The sequence below is a fragment of the Mastacembelus armatus genome, chromosome 6 (assembly GCF_900324485.2).
Source record: "Mastacembelus armatus chromosome 6, fMasArm1.2, whole genome shotgun sequence".
NCBI classification, from domain to species: domain Eukaryota; kingdom Metazoa; phylum Chordata; class Actinopteri; order Synbranchiformes; family Mastacembelidae; genus Mastacembelus; species Mastacembelus armatus.
In genome coordinates this window covers 6,231,247-6,248,738 of record NC_046638.1, presented here as the reverse complement: position 1 = coordinate 6,248,738, position 17,492 = coordinate 6,231,247, and the positions used below count along the sequence as shown (strand labels likewise).

General features: G+C 41.2%; 1 protein-coding gene across 2 annotated transcripts in view; it reads right to left on the bottom strand.

Annotated features, from left to right (window-relative positions):
• plxnb2b (plexin b2b) overlaps positions 1-17,492 on the bottom strand; it is a 114,179-nt gene that overhangs the window by 56,321 nt on the left and 40,366 nt on the right. Inside the window, exon 1 of one of the 2 annotated variants that reach the window (XM_026310769.1) lies at positions 6,954-6,992. The exons of the other annotated variant lie outside the window; for it this stretch is intronic. The gene's annotated coding sequence lies outside the window, so the exon portion shown is untranslated. Of the gene's footprint in view, positions 1-6,953; positions 6,993-17,492 lie in introns of those variants that run through there. 2 annotated transcript variants of the gene reach the window in all.

The window sequence follows — 17,492 nt, the reverse complement described above, 5'->3', positions numbered from 1 at the left end:
TCAAACAAGCAAACACTTAAAACCAAAGGGTTTATTCTCAGCATTGCTCCCAGCTGGATGTTGGGTGGCAATTTAAAAATGATCTATGCAAATGCAATTTCGCTGTGTGTCATCCAACACAGCCAATTAATGAGTGAGCTTCTCCAACCCAACTATAAATTAACAAGGCTAGATATAATAGCTAGATTAATGTGTTTTTCTGGCACTTGCCTAATTGCTAGAAGACTCCAATGGGGCTAGTGTAAGCCGCCTCATTTCTACATGTGATAGAGTGAGTTAAGACAATGAGGGATAAATGTCTGCATCAACTATTTATCATTTATATGAAGTTTGTTGTCTATGCTATTGGTTTTAGCAAAGGGGAATGTATGAGGAACGTCATGGTGAAAGATATTTGTCCTCAGAGAGCTTGTATTTACTTCAGCAGAAATGACTACGATCAGTGGTTAGATTGAGTTTGGTCTGAAGGATGGCATTAGCTTCAGTCAGACTTAGGAATTTATTGATGGAAAACAAATCCATAAGTGGTCAGAGGGGCATATGTGCATGGATGGCCTATCTGGTAATGAGAAATGAGAGCTCAAATCAGAGAGAAAATGTGGACGACTGATAGAAAAGACTGGCGTAAGAGGTAAGAGATCCAGAGAGGATGAGTAACCGTCTGTCTTAGCCAGAGGAAAGAAAAAAAAGAGTGTGAGAGTGAGAAAGACAACAAACAAGCTCCAGGATCCAAAACAGCACATCACCAACAAGGAGGCCTTTTGTTTTGCCCCTCTCAACCAATTGTTCTCTTCGCCAAGGGTGAGAACACTAATCCTCTGTGGAAAGGGGAGTTGGGAGGATTTACTCTAAGTATCCTTATTAGTGGAATTCACTGATATTGGGGGTGGGGAAGTGTAAGGGGAGAAGGTAGAGGGCAGAATGAACAACGAGAAAGAGTAGAGCAGCAGGAGGGGTGAAGTGTATTCTGAATACACTGTAGGTGCCATATGAATCTTTAATACAGGGCTTAATGGTGAGGGAGGGAGGGAGGAAGGGAGGAGTACAGAATATAAAGAGAGTGAGGGAAAAGGAGTAGGAATCTCCAAGGAGGTTACTGAGCCCCCCATATCACAACACTACTGATAAGTGCCAGCCTCTAAGGATCAAACCTAATTCTCCACAGCTCTATTGCCACCACAGAGTCCCTTTCAGAGGCAGAAGATGGTGGCAAAGGACAGACTTGCCTTTGTCTTCAAAAACAAACAGAGATAGGCCTAATGTTCAGATAAAAATGGATAAAGGATCTTTCCAGGTGATAAATTTCTTAATTGCTTTTGTTAAACACATACCCTGCTGGAAGCTTTTCCATGGTACATCGTTTTAATTACACGCACAAGGGCCTAATTAGTTGTATCTGTTGTACCAGAGGCTAACGTGCACCCAATTAGACCCAAATCAAAAAGGGGGGTACAGTCAGACAGGGAAAATGTGAGGTACAGTATTCACCAAATAACAGATGAAAGTAAAAAAACAGCACTTAACTTCCAAAGTTGCTGATGTCGATCACCCCTGTTATCTTAAAACTAATTAAATAAGTTTTCTTGTGTGAGTGCTCAAGCAGGTGACTGCCTTGTCAGTTTCTCCATCTCTTTGTCTCACGCGCTGATGATAACAGCTAAAATGGAAAAAGTGTGATGACAATTACTAAACAACACAGTGCACAATTGTGGCATTCAAGCAACAGTTTATGGATTATTACTGGAAAAGTACAGCCTTCAGAGTCAGACACACCAGCTGGTTCCCATAAAGAACGATAAAAGTAGAGAAAGTGCAATGCAGCGATCATACCACAAATACATCTTTTTCCTGTAAAGCAAGGACGATATTCAGCGATGTTCTAATGGAAATGTCTTGTGAATGCTGCTCTTGTACTATGATAGCTAATTGTTAAACTATCCCTCAAGGGAGGTAAGATATAGCCTAGCAGGAACCATCTGACACTTGAGCTTAGAACTAAAATTATTCAAGAAACACAAGAGCTACAAATGATTTCCCTAATGATACGAAAAACAACACGGGTAAAGCCGTAAAAGCAGATCGACCACTTTGGAAATACAACCACATCAAAGCCTTCTGCACACCCCCAAAACAACACCTCCATCCCACTGCGGTGGGGGAACTGAACTGGGAAACATCCATATCTATAGTAGTTTTTCTCCACAAACTTCCCTTATGCGAATTTATTCGCACTGAGAGAACACATAATGGTCTCCTGGGGCAGCACTATAACTGAGTCGTAGGGAGATGGCATTTCAGAGCATGTAGTGTTTCATCTCTGCATGTTCCCCTGTTAGCTGTTAACAACCTAGTAGGTCCCCAGTACGCTACAATCATTCCCATCAGTCAATGGTAAGCAACTACAGTGCATCACAGAATTAGCTGTGGCTAAAACAAGCCCTGTAGTGTTTTTCTCAAGGTGTCATTACAGCCTGAAAGCCTACCAGAATACCGGAATAGCAGGCTTTCCATATGCTTTTATCAGGAACAGAGAGAGATGATGTGTCTCAACTCTTGGGCCTTGTTTGTTCAAGCAGGGTGAAGTATGTGCTTTCAATAAGAGGTACATATAAGTAGTTGCACTGTACAGAAGAACATGTGGGTGTGCAAAGGAGGTAATGCTAATAATAAGTGGCATCTGGTGGAGCTGGTCCATTTCCTTGATTGGTTCTATTCTACCTCTGCTGGAGACATGCTGGGCTTATGGCCTGGCAATCCACATCCTGAATAGTGCCTGACAAGTCACATCTGAGTGGTGAGAGAAATGAGATGGGGGTTGTAACTACTGATTGTTGCCATGGCAATAGCAGACTAAGGTTCAGGAGGTGGGATCGCTTGGCGTGCAGCTCTTGATAGCTGGGTGAGGCCACACGTGTGAGATATTCCCAAGGTTTATAATCACTGTTAGTCGGCAGCTCAAGTGGCCTCTGCACACATACATTTATGTGTGAGTATTTGTGTGCATATGTGTTCCAATCTTCCAGGGAAACTCATCTGGCCTAAGCTTCCAACTGGCAGCGAAATCCTAAAATCCTACCTACCAGCTTACTCATGAGTGACAATCTTCTCTCACTCGTACCTTGTGGGTTCTTACTTTTAGAAGAAAGTGGAAAAAAAAACATAAGAGGAGGAGAATGTGTGATTCTAACAAGAGATAATCTATGTTGAGAAAATAAAAACAGGCTGCAAAATAACCTGATGCTTATTTTCCAATCAATAACTAGTATGTACACCAACAGCAGCTCTCAGTTATGCAACCATGCATTCAGGATTAAATCAATGCCAACCTGCTTTAAAAAAATCCTCATCATTTCGCTGTGGCATGCCCATCGAGTTGCTCCACTCATCAACTTACACACTGAATTTTCATTAGGAGGCACTTAATAGAGACAGGCACGTTTAGAGTTTCTCTCTGGGTGGGTGGGTTGTGTCGATTAGGCCGAATTAATCTCTATCACAATAAATAACATTGATTACAAATGCCAAATGCTAAGGGAAGGGAGTTAATTGTAAAGTGCAAAGGAGGATGGCCTTGATATATGACAAGAGAACTGAAAATGAATACAGGGAGACTGGTAGAGTATGCATGTACGACAGGGTGTGAGGGAGACAGTACAAGAGATTGAGAGTATATACATGTGTGTATTGGGGGTGGGCAGAAACTAGACAGGGTAACCACAGTCATTCCTTTAGGAATATCAGATTCTCGGTGAATCAGAGTGTCATACCACTTAAAGACACACTGGGCTTTCCTGGCAGGACACATGCAAGTGTGTCTTTAACATACAGGGTGAAACAAGCACTGGCTCATGTTTCCTTCACTGAGAGGAACACTAAGAAAACAATTCAAACAGTAATGACACTGCTGCCGAAAATAATCTCTGCTGCACACATTGGGTGAAGAAATGTTGTCTCGATTGAGACGGTTCACCCATGGGTCACACTAGTATAGATGAATTGTTTTCAGCTGAGCTGCTACAATAACTTCTTGAGTGGGGAAAGTACCAGAATTATGCTCCCACTATGCACAAATGATATGTTTACTTTTACTTCTCTCTATAAATAGAGAAAAAAAAAAAACACCTATTTCAGTGCACCCCATTCTCATCAAATTTATTTTTTTTATACTAAAGAGAAACAGAATATTGGGCTTTTTTATAAATATATTTATATCATGGTTTTCAATTGGCAGTGGTTCTGTACAAGTGGTGAGAAACCACTATGTTCTCAAGGTCAATGACCTTGCAAAGCTTAATAGATCTCTTCAGTGTTTGCTGCCTTGGTATGCTGTCTGGATTTGTTTACAATGCAGCATGCTCAACATCACAAATCAGGGATTGCATGGCTGTTGTCAGGGATTACCAGTCTGGTCGTTGGCTTTTTCATTAAATTGCTGTATCGAAAAACAAAACAACAACAAAAAAAAAAAAAAAAAACACCCATCAACATCTTGGCAGAGAACATTTGCAGGACACACATTTATCATTATGAAAAAGTTGTTTTTTTGTTTTTTTTAAAAATATATCTATAATGATGTGCTTCCTCATGAATAAATAAATGATCTGACAGACTCCTCTGGGACAGAGACATATGAGCTTTTGTATTTCCGAGATGAGAGTCATTCTGACACTGTGGAGGAAAGCAAACAAATGACAGAAAAGCTTACAACCAGGCTGGACATCACAGCTTTTTTTCTGTGAAGCTGTAATATGTTTAATATATAAGCTCTTTATCCTATATATGGCTGCAACGTGATTTTGTTTGACACTGTAGAGAGTGGAATCCTCTTATTTTCGTCTTTATGAGGTCAGCAGTGGAAATGGACAGAGTTCAGACAGATGGGGACCGAGGAAATGAGGCAGGGAAAAGAGATAAAAAATATGAAAACAAGACAGGAATGGGTGACGAGACAGAAATGTGTAAAAATTTAGAAAGGAAGGAAAGATGAGAGACAATTAGAAGAAAGAAATTGGGAATAGAGGCTAAACAAGATTAAAGGGATCAGTATGTTTCAACCAAAATGCTTTCTGGATGCTTGAATGCTTGATGTCTGAAAATCCCTCCAACACCTTTCAAATTATAGAAAAAGGGGAAAACTGGACATTTGCTCCGACTATTTCTGCAGTTGTCCCAAAGAGACAATCCAACATTCATATCCATTTTGGCAGGGACTGCGCAGACGGGAATGTATAGTGTGGTATGGCCTACGGTTGACTTATCAGTATTCTAGAGCCTCTGAAATGTATGTGGAATTTAGAAAAATGTATCTGAAGATTTTTAGAGATTACAAAGCATTGTGTCTGATCACTCAGTGGTGAGAAGACCAGCCTCTTTGTTTTCACGTGTATTGATAATTATTGTCTCACTGTCTACACCCCACTTTTCGACCATTTGTGGTCAAAAACATTGTCAAGCATTGCATTTTCATACATACAAATCAATGCAACAGTATGAATGCATTTGAGAAAAGACTGTCTTAATATGTGGAGCAGACTTTTCAAACTGCCTGTAAATGTGGTTGTTTAGCACACCTATAAACACTGTTTCTTTCTCACATGGTCAAACATGTGAAACCAACAAGCACATTTAATATAAGTGGTCTCAAAGCCCCATGAAAATTTGGTTCCAAATGTTAGGTATTTCAACAACATTAAATAGTCATGTCTAAATAGGCAATCACTGTTAAATACGCCCTTTGACAAATTCAAAACAACCTAGATTAGTGACAGAACAGGAGATATGAGTGAGCGGTAGGAAGGATGTAAATTTGTTCTCAAATAATATAAACAGAATTGCTGGACTGTACATATAATTGACTAATTCAAAAAGTAGATTTTAGATACTACTTAAGAGTGAGAGACAAAGTAAGGAGAAAATGTTCTGCTCTATCGGCTCCTAATGTTGTTGATATACTCTTTGCATTAGGTGATTAAAAGAAATGGGAGTCCCACTTAGTTGCACCTGTTAACCAAGACATTGCGTCTTCAAGCCATGATGGACTACACTTCCTCCCCTTTTCCCGCCTGGCCTGTTAACTCTGCTGCCCCCTGAACATTGATGTGGCCACTTTTCCCTGCCCAGGCCATGGGGTCCCCTGTAAAAATGACTAGTCACCAAGTGCTGTATGAAGTGAAGCTTTGATAAAAAAGTGCCTTTTTTCCACTTCACTGCTCAGATCTGCAGGAACCAGTCTGCTCCTGATGCTCCTGCCTCAACACCCCTCAAACCTCCACCCTCCCCTGCATCTTTTCGAAATGAAGCAGGCAGGAAGGAGAGCTCCTGCTACTCTCAGGGCTGCATCCTCAGGGCAAGAACATGGCCCTGACAACTATCTCCTCCCTGCGACAAGCAATCCCTCTCTGCAGGGCTGCCCAAGGAAAAGTGTTGATGCTAACAAAATGTGTGACAGCCACTCACTTATGTTAACCGCTTGCACACACAGAAGAACAGCATCCCTCCGTTTGAGTTTGGTTTCACTTTCAATCACCCATTCGAACATCTGAACTCTGCAATCTCGAGGGGGAGAAGAAAACATTTGACAGTGAGCCAGACAACTCCCCCCACCAGGGGATTGAACTCTTTGTCCTGCAGAGACGGATGAGTGTGCATGCTGGGACAGGGGTAGAGGGGGTGTGTGATCGGTTGTGAGGAAAGATGGTTTAGCAAAAATGTGGAAATGGAAGGGCCCGAAGACAACAAGCCCATCAATATCTTGTCATGGCTGCCTGGGAGAGTTACTGCTATAGAAATGCTGAGATAACACAAGACAGACAAGCTTACTTCCTTGATTTTTAAATTCAAACTGGGAAATAACTGGGGAAAAGTTTACTTCACTTTGGGAGAGGAGCAACAAACTGTGAACTAATCACAGCTTAGGACAGGCTAAGCTAGAATAATAAGAGTAGAGTGCTTACTGTATGTTGTGTTTTTGGTGAGTTCCACAGGGCTTAGTACAGAGTCTCCTCATGTTATTCAAAAGAGCACACAAAGTCAGACATGGTCCTAAGAGGAACAAAACGTCACAAACAAATTTGAGGTCAGAAATTGGAAGGTTACACACAAGACAATTAATTCTCTCTGTTTTGGTAAGCACAGCTCAGGGAGGAGTAAATTGTTAAAACTCTACAGGGTCTTACAGATGAGAAGACATTCACCACCATGATTTCTCTTTCAGACTAATAACCTCAGACACAATGCTTAAAGAATGCTCACATGTTTATTCCATAGCGGTCTAAATTATTATCATTTAATAGGAAAATGCTGACCTCCTAGTGCAGATAGCGTAGAAGCAATTCTCTTACAGCGCAAATAAATTGTCCAGCGGACCTAAACGTGCTGTCGTCGCTATGAAAAGGGCAATGACAGCTTCCATAGACCATTCCACTTCAGCACTTTTAATGCATGTTAAGAGGAGAGGATGGGACTGGCAAATTAAAATCCATATCAATTACTTCTTGTCTCCTGTGACTCGTAAAATAGGGAGTACTGTTTTAAGGTGAAATATTAGCCATTAGCTCTACATCATCAAAAATGCATTAGGAGTTGTGCTAGGGCAACTAAAGATAGTTTGGCTGGAAGAGAGATTTATTTCCTGTAATTTTTTTGAAATCCAAACGGAGGGGAAAAGCCAAGCACTGACACAAATCCAACCAGCATCTTCAAAACAAATTCTTTTGCCTTGCAGGTGACAACACTTGATTCACCACACACACACCACATGCTTTCCCTCTGGCATCATTATATAAAATAACAACAACGAAACATCTTCAATTTTCAGAGATTCCACACAGACTCAATAAAGCTGTGTGCGTCTCTTGTATCACATCTAACATAGCATATCATGATGAGTGGGCTGCAGGGCCTCCCTCATCCACCACAGACACTATTGTTGTTGATTCTTCTCGCTGGCAGGGACAAAGTGGAGTATTACAATTTTGCATCAAGCAAGCCTGAGCTTTTTGAGAATGTTGATTACAAGGTATTGCCTTCTGCTTACGCAATCTGTGGAGACTGTAGCAAAAACACCACAGCAAAAATGCACGTCACTTGTTTTCTGATCAGCTCAAACAGATGGTAGGCCAGGTAGCAACGCATCACTCTTGTTCTATTTTTCTTAGTGTTATACCCACCATGGATTTCCTTACATAGACTTCCCAATCAATCTTTGTCATCAGTGGTGCTTTTACTTAATTTAACCACAATCTAAAAATCCTCTATTACAAGTAAACACCTTGGATTTCACATCCTACTTAAGTCGAATTACAAAAGTATTTTAATAAAACGTACTTACAATGTGAAATAACATTATTAGATTGCTGCTTTTGCATCTCTGTGTAAGCGGCACTTCACACTTGCTGCCAGACATGGAGTAAATTGTTTAGTTCAATGGTCTCCACCAGAGGGTCAACTCCCTTTAAAAGGGTTACGAGATAAATCTGATGGGTTGTGACATAATTGATTTACAGACAAAAAAAAAAAGTTGTAAATTTCTACTGAGTCAAACCATCTAAGGAGTTACGGACAAAAACCGTCTTTGCAACTACAAAATAGAAATGATAAAGTGCATGTGTGTCTAATCTGTACTAATGTTTTTAGTTGGTTTCTGCCAACTAGTGATAATTAAATCTAAATCATTTGAAACATGACCTGAAAAGCCCAACTTATCATGAATACAATTGTAGAACTGCAAGTAATTATCAGAAATTACCATTGAGAGCAAGTCTATTTAGAAAAAAATGATCCTTCTTGTAAATTATAGTGAATTGGGTGTCTGTGCTTAATGAGAAGAGTAAGACAAGTCCTTGGCAATTTAGGACACATGACAGGAGTGAAGGACCCTGCACATTTTCTAAGCCACACACATGACCGACCATGGGTTCTTTCACTATTCTAACCAATTACACTTGCATAGAAAGCACCCACCACAGTAAAGATATTCCCAGTACAATTTCTCTTGCCCCGTCTTAACACTTTCTCAAAAAGACACATTCAAGCCACCAGATGAAGAGCCTGTTTCAATGAATCTACAGTGCAGCTGCGATAGAAAAAAAGAAATGGTGAGGAGATAAAGTAAGTAGAGCTATCTGGCTCCATTTGAGGAAGAGAAAAGGTGGATTAGAAAGGATTCTCCAGAAGTTTCCACTTAATCTGCATAACATTTTTAAAACCAACCAATAAACATTACAGCAAACTGAAGCCTACTCCCAAGGTGCTCCACTGCTCCACATCTAAATTTTCCCCGCTTCAGCAGGCTGGAGCTTTTTTTTTTTGGCTTGGACTAAATTACTCCACAGTATTTGACATTTTTCTTTAGCTTTGGTCTCATTCCTTTTCCTGTGATGGATGCTGTTGCACTGAATGAAACAGGTCAACTTTTCCCAGTATGTGTTAGGTGAGGATTTCTGAGAGAGAATCAAACAAAGAGTGACAAGAGAAACATTCCTCCAGGGGTGTTAACTATTGAGAACTGTGATCTTTTCTGCCTACAACACCCCTCGAGCCTCTTTTGAACTTCAAGTGTCATCTCTTGAAACCGTTGAGATTACGGTGGGAATGTGTTTGTGTGTCGTATGTTTGTCCTCTGAGGCAGAGTATTATGTCTGTGAGGGTGGACTGATGAGACAGGCATGCAGACTCAGTTTTTGTGTCGTCAATCACCTTCACATACAGTAAATGATTTTTCAACAACCTCCAGGGTGATGGATAATCAGAATGAAAGGCTGCACTGAGTGCTCTGCTCCTAGTTTTTCAGTGGACGGCAGAGGGAAGAGAAGGTCCCTACAACACTACACTCTTGTTGTGCTGTGCACGTTTTTCCATTTGGGTGCTAACGGTAAACGTAGCGCCCTGGGCCAAAGGGATGATGGATTCCCCCTCCTGGCAGCTTCCCTTGTTTCAAAGGAGTACTCAGGATGACAGAGGGAATGGGGCAGTGGGGTGTCTAGGGACAGGAACCCCATGTCGAATGAGAAGCTGCCAAATGGAGCCTCTACAGCTCTTCATCAGGGCTGGTGGTCCTGAGGGGTGGCTGCTCCAGGCAAAGGCTACAAACAGCGAGCCAGGCAACACATCTGTGCAGCTGAGTTCCCTCTATGGCATGAAACATACAAACCCTCCAGCAAGTTGAGGCATGCGAGTCAGGGACAAAGAGAGAAATAAAGAGGGAAAACAAACAGGGAGCTAGTCAGACACAGACAAAAACAGAGGAAAGTATGTGTACATGTGTGTGGTGGTGGTGGTGGTGGGGGGGGGGCTAGTATCAGCTTTTGACTCCAGATACTAAAACCAAAACTCTCTCTCAGAGCTGACCATGTTGAGCTGAAACCAAAAGCAACCATCCAATAGCGAAAAGGAATGCAAGGCAAATCTCCATGGTAATCCTCTCTCTACAATCATTCTTCTTGTCTCTCTCCAGCTGTATCGCTCACGCAGCTTGTCTATCTATTTTCACACAGCCATAATTAAAGCCCACTGTTTATATTGTTGATTGTCAATTAAGATGATTCACCGTCTGGCGGGAAGACTTTTTCGCGTGATGGTATTGTTGTCGCAGCATCTCTGTCTCACTGTTGATCCATCAGAAAAATTTATTCTGAACTGATGCAGCAGTTTGGACTGACATGTACTTTACTTTATGTTGTTGTTTGCCTCCCCTTACCAACCTTGTTCATATTTGCTTTGTGAGAGACACATTCATTCTGTAGTCATCAAACCTCTTCCAAAATTAAGCACGATGTAGCTGAGCTGCTCTCCCGAACAATTCATTAAACATAAAAGCCCAGTTGAAAGAAGGTTTCCCACACATGCTTTTGATGTTGACAGAATTTCCATGTAGGAATTACCAGCAGACAAAGATCTTTAGAAAGAAAATATTTGCTTAATTATCTTCTTTTTTGTGGGAGTGGAAAATCTTACAGGGTGCCAAAACTAGCAAAGACCCAGGCCAATGTCCAAGATTTTTTAATGGCAATAAGGCTTTTAATCTTCAGACAGCTGCAGCAAACTCCCAAGTCTGATGAGACTTTCCATAAGGCTGTTTTCTTCACGTCTGTGTTATGCACATTCTACAAACACAGCTTGCTTTTTATGTCTATGTGATGTCTGAATTACTTGAAGCCCATATTTCTAGAGCCTACACCAGAGAGTGCCAGAAACTCTGCTGACCTCATTTGTATGACCATTTTTAATAAATTAGTCTCTAATTTTACAGCACTGCTTTCTGCATGCTGTGCTTCTCTGTCCTCCCAATATTCATAATGCACCGATTTACTGTTAATTCCTTAGTGACAAAGTTTTTGTCATTGCATGACTGCCAGCACCAACAATTTCAGCTTGTTTAATAAGCAAAGAAATAATATGATGCGGCATATGATTACAGAGAAATAACAACCTTGCTTATTACACATGTATAATGTATAATGTGACGTGTGACCTTAAGTTTTATCACGGCAATCATGACCCTGTCCAGGATTTCCATTAAAGAATATCTGTCTCATTAGATTATAGAATGCAATCTGTGCAGGACGAGATAAAGTGGTACCAGGTCACACACTCAATATCTCATCATTATGTAACAACGGGGAGTGCGGCCATTGCTCTCTACACACGTGCACACCCACTCTTTCTGCCTCGAGATAACAGTCGGACTGCCAGCCTCCTCATCAATTTACAACACAAATATACGCAAAACACAGCAGACAGGAATTGGGAATTGGAGAGTTGCTGAAAATCAAAAGGTCCAAATCCAATGGAGAGTTTTCACACAGCATCCCATTTGTACTTTTTCCATTTCATTACAGTGCACTTTGAATACTAATGGACAGGGCTGACACTGCCATCAGCCCTAATGATTTACAGCTATGGAAAGTAAATACACTAAAATACAACAAGCCTTAGGGGTATTATTCAGGAACATTCCTATGTACATTAACTGCAGTTTCATTTGAAAATATTATTCATGTGAACAATTTCATGAAGAGTGTCTAGAAGAAAACAGTAACATCACTTTCCATCTGGAGAAAGAAAATGTTTTGCAAATGGATGATTTCTCATGGACTCCCCATGAACAATCCTACTCACATGCTCATGCTGCCCTGCAAATCACTTAATGCAGTGAGGAAATGGGCATTTTTGCCTTGTCTTAAAGTGCTCCAGAGATGGAGTAGGAGATTGTCACTGTGTAATTCCACTTCTTGTTCTGTGCCAGCAAAACCCTCAGTCAAACATTTCAACCATGGAATTCAAAAAAAAAAAAAAAAGGAAAAACAAACCCCCTCCCTTTTTACCCATTTGTGGTAAAATTATTTTTAGCTTAGAATTTTAGCTGAGAATGAGAAACATGGAGACAGCAAGAGAAAGGGAGAGACATACTCCTTGCAATGCCAGTGGATTATTGGGAGCTTGCAAAATCCCATCAGGAAGGCAGGGGTAGTAACGGATCACTCTTTGTTACATGGGAGAATTAGAGTCAGAGCACACTGTACAGCCACAGCCTGCTTTATCACCCTCCTCGCCACACTTCTTCTCATCTCTTCCCTCTGAGCACCAGGCCACTCCCATGGAATTAACCTCACAGTCATTATGCTGGTTAGGGTCACTGATTCTGTGGCATGTATGGAAACACCAGCACTGCTCTGGCTTAAGTGCTCCGCCTTGGGCGTTCTGCCTGCCTCCACACACAAACACACACATTCTAAACTGAGCAGTGTCACGTACATAGAGAATACCCACACATCCAGGCTTGTTGCCCAGTCACCAGCAAGCCTGCTTAATAAGGACAGCAAATAGTCCCTGCAGCACTAAAGGCACAATAACAGAAGCCATGATATTCTCTCTGTAGCTCGAGCTGGAATTTAACTGTGTCTGTATCCAAGCAGAGGGGTAGAGGTTCAGAAGGTTAAACGCACACGCTCCATTTGAATTAGAGCTGGATTCACTGAGGTGACAGGGCTCGTTTTTAGCTGCAGCCACCAGGGAGAAGCCAGCCAGACTATCTCCTAGACCAGCACCACACTGATGTGCCACAGGTGAAACACAGGTCCAAATAATAACCATGATGAGAGTAGGCAGGAGAAACAATGGCTTGAGGCGGCCGCTGTAAATGCTGGCATCACTTTTTAATTGCCACTGTTCTCAGTTACGCTTGGTTGAAGGAGAGAGGAGTGGTCTTTTCTGTCGTGCTCAATCTGCAGTGTGTCATCCTTTACACACAAACTACAGCAAGACCTCCCCACCTTTAACTTGAAAATCAAACAGATGGAAGAATAACCCATTTTAGCACCAACCATGAAATGCCTTTCAATATACTGCCTGCCCATAGCAATTTTCCCTCCTCCTACCTCGACAAAGGTGGCAAGATGAGCAAACAGACATTCAGGCACACAGTCACACCCCCGGGGCATCATTATCCGAGACACAAGTGTTGCCACCAAAAATAATGGAGCTGTGGGTCTACCTGGCTCATGGCAGCCCCTACTTTCTTATATTGAAATGGAAGGAATGGCAGTGCTGTGAACAGTGTTTATAAAAAATGCTGCCAGGGGCTTTGCTGTGGGATTATGAGAATTGGCCAAGAGTCAGGATAAGTAGGGAGGGGTGAAAGAAGAGCAGTCCTGCTGTTTTCCCCCCGCCTGTTGGCTAGTTCTGTACTGTACTGGGTTAAACTGGGTTGGGTCAGGCTTTGCTGCCAGTTCCCAAACTGTTTTTTCTCCTGCCAATCACAACCAGATGTGCCCAGACTGGTTTAAAGAATTATGATCCCTCACTCACTTTCAGCCCTAAGCGAGTCATACGAGTAACAGCAGACACACCAAACTTAGTGGAACACATATTCTCAAACGGACAGAAATACATACACTCAATCTGGGACTGGCATGCGTACAAACAAGGCCTGGATGAGGCACTGTAATCACAGGGGCCCAAAGGAATCCCAGAGCAGGAATAGGCTCCAGTAACATGCTTTTCAACACCAGAGTGCTTGTCTCATTCACCCATTCAACCTCAGGACAGGTAGTTTGGGGAGAATCAACCTGATGTGACAGAGATTCACGAGGCCTATCTTCACACAGATACCTTGACCTATCAATGCAATGCCAAGGTCTATCCATTTCTGACCAGACAGATTTCTGCACACAGAAATTCTTCAACAGGTCTCCTCTTAGCCCTAGTAAGTAGAAATACAAAGTTACATACTCTGGTGCTGAGGCATTACCGTGCCTGTGGGTGGATTTTAATATTTGAGTGCCACTGGAATGTTTTTCTTCAAACACATTGTGAACACAAATTTATGCCCTCCAGCTACATAAAGCATTGATGTTAGTGATAACTTAAGAGCACAGAGATCACTACAACTGTGCTGCTGCCGTTTGTGTGTAAATACATCTAGAGCTTCGAGGGGGTCATGTGCTGTCTATATAGACAGTCGAAGCTGAAGTGCAATTAACTATTCATTATATTAATCTGATTAGGGAATTATTTGTCCATGCAGGTTCTGTGAGTATTACACAGCGCCTTAACCTCTTTTTCTCCTTTCTCCTGTGCTCTGGAAGATCTGGTCTCCCCTCTCTGTATCTCCTCTGCCATAGATCCACCTCGAGTAACATTATCAGTGAGTACCATCTGTTTCCTGCAGCAAGTGTAAAATTGAGCTGCTTGAAAGTTGCCCGATATCGATCGCAGCCACATTAATTTCATAACACCATACACAGCGTGTCACCATTCACAATCACATCATGGAATCTGTGCGCCCGGTCATGCCACTGTTCACGACATGCATTGAGTATCTCTGCATGTCAGGACGTGACAAGTGTACCTGTAATAGTTGAGCTGCACAACTGGATATGCATTAAATACTCAATACGTTTAGATTATATGGTTAATAATTAGAGAATAAAATAGCTGTTACACCAAGTAATAGTGCTTACATTATTAGTGTTTACAAATGACACTGAAGTGTTTAAGTGTTAATGGCTATGATGCGTAACAGGTTTGGGTCGCATTAATAAAATATGAGGTGCTAATCTTTGTGAAACAAGAAGGAGTATAAAAACACTCCTATCAAATCACAGAGGCTGCACTGATAATTGCATGTCAAAATGCCAAAAAGCAGTGAACTGAAAAGCAAAAATACTGACCATTTTCATATTGTTCATAATGATTTCTCTCATTTCCTTCCTACACAAGATACCTGATTATTTAACACATCAGACAGTTCACTTTAACAGATGATAAATTACCTCTTAAACAGTCAGAACACAGAAAGGTGTTACAAACAAGATTTTGGCTAATTTATGTTCACACATTAACACACAATAGTGTATATCAATAATTCATGCATCAAATTAACAGAACAGTATAATGAAGCAAAGTAGTCCATTGCCCTTGAAAGGACAACTTTCACTGCATCACACAGTATCGTATGTGCACCTACCGACCACAGCTGGTCAACAAATGACAAGAAGTGATTACTTGTTAAATGTGTCTGTGGTGTTTAAGCGGTTTTGCTGTCATGAAGGTTTGAGACATGAGCTTGTGACTAAAAGGTTGCCAGTGCAATCCCCAAACAGGCGTGATTAAATCTGAGTGCGACAAGTGAAAAAGCAGCACTTGCCCCTCCCTCATCAACATTTGAGGTGACCAACTAGCCTTTCCCCCGTGACACCATCAATAAAAACAAGCTTAACTGAGACACAAATCTAGACTTATTAACAATATAAAAGATAGAATTGAAGAATAGAACAGCAGTTTTAAAGCAAATCCAGATTTTTTAAATGCATTGTCATAGCGTTGGTTGAGAGACACGTTTTTACCAGATGGTAGCACAAGATGAATGGTTAGCAAAAATGATTATAAACTATTCTCCTGAGACAGTGAAAATCCATACCAAATTTAATGGAAATGTGGCCAGAAGCTGTCATGGGCAAGCAGGCACACTGACCAACCACCCATGTCATCTTTAAGCTGTGCTGCTTGCATAACAAAAAATGCAAAAAGCAGCAAAACCCCACAAATGCATTAAAGACAGTGGAGTCATTTATTGGTGTCTTGCAAATCCCCAAGGAAATCAGCTATGACAAGGTGCAGTTGGGCCTGAAGGTGCCACAGTGCAAACAAGACATGGGGTGAAATCCAATCAGATGTGTTGGTGGTGTTTAAGTGGTTTCTTCACGTTTGTTAGACTAAATGTATACCTGAGTTCACATCAGACTGTATATAGATTAGTTACCCTCAACTTCTCAAGAAGCGTTCTACATGTTCTTATATTTACTACAGTCTAAATTAGAAGCTAGGAAACACAGGAAAACTAAGCTGGATAAAAGTCAATATGACACAGCTCTGTTTCAAGTTCAACTCAATCTGGGTCCCTGTTTTTGATTCAATCACAGAGAAAGCTTGTTGCAGAGAGCATAAAAGTCACAGTTGAAATGAGGCAATCTCGCTTCAAACAAACCAGACATGAGTGGATAAACAAATCATTGCCAGCAACTCATATGCACAAAGACATTAAGTTAAATGAAAACACAGTGAGACAATTTAGCCAAGCCAAATCATCAGCAGTCATCATAGGAACAGTGCTAGATAGCAAAAATATATACACCACTTTACAGTCAAATGCTTAAAGCACATTAAGACCTAATCTCATTGGGGTTACACAGGGAACTAAAGAGCATGGAGACTAGTTGCACAGGAGGTGGTAGGGCGTGTTTGGAATGGAAGTACACAAGAGAGGAGAGCGTGCCCTACTGGCTCCTCTTTAGTAGATGGCCCATTGTGGTTGACTGTACAGATCGATAGATCAGGTCAATAGATCATTAAGCAATCCCTATGCTCCTGAAATAACACAGGGATCAGAGTGGAGATAAGAGCCTGGATCAATGCCGGACAGACAAGAGGATGGAGCAGTGGATGGAGGCTGGAACAAGGATTGACGGTGTGGGTCCTGTCAGGGCAGAGAAATGATTGGATCTGCCAACTGTCTCAATGCAAAACTGCTTAAGGATTGGTTCATCTAAATCATAAAAATATAGATTTAACTCTAGTGGTGTTCAAGCCATACAGATGGTTTAATACCCACCCCAATAGAATAAAGGTGGATGGATTATTATTTGTGGCGTTAAAAGTTTTCATAAGCCTGATTTGGACATGATTAATAGTACAGCTTGAGGTAGGTAAGGAAATGTTTCCCTTTTTAATACAACTCTATATTAAAGTTTACAAAAATCCCCCCAAATCATTTATTACACACATCTAAACATCTGCAATAAATTTCATAATGAAAGTCAGAGTTTTAGCCTAAAAAAACAGTTTCAGATTTAACTGGTTATAATAATGAAAAGCTGTGGTAATCATGTGACCATCACCACCAGCTTTTTGAACTATTTTGAAATGTTGACAGAGACAGTTGTATACTACTTAAATCTTTCACTTTCACAGTAACAGTTATTTTGGCTGCACAA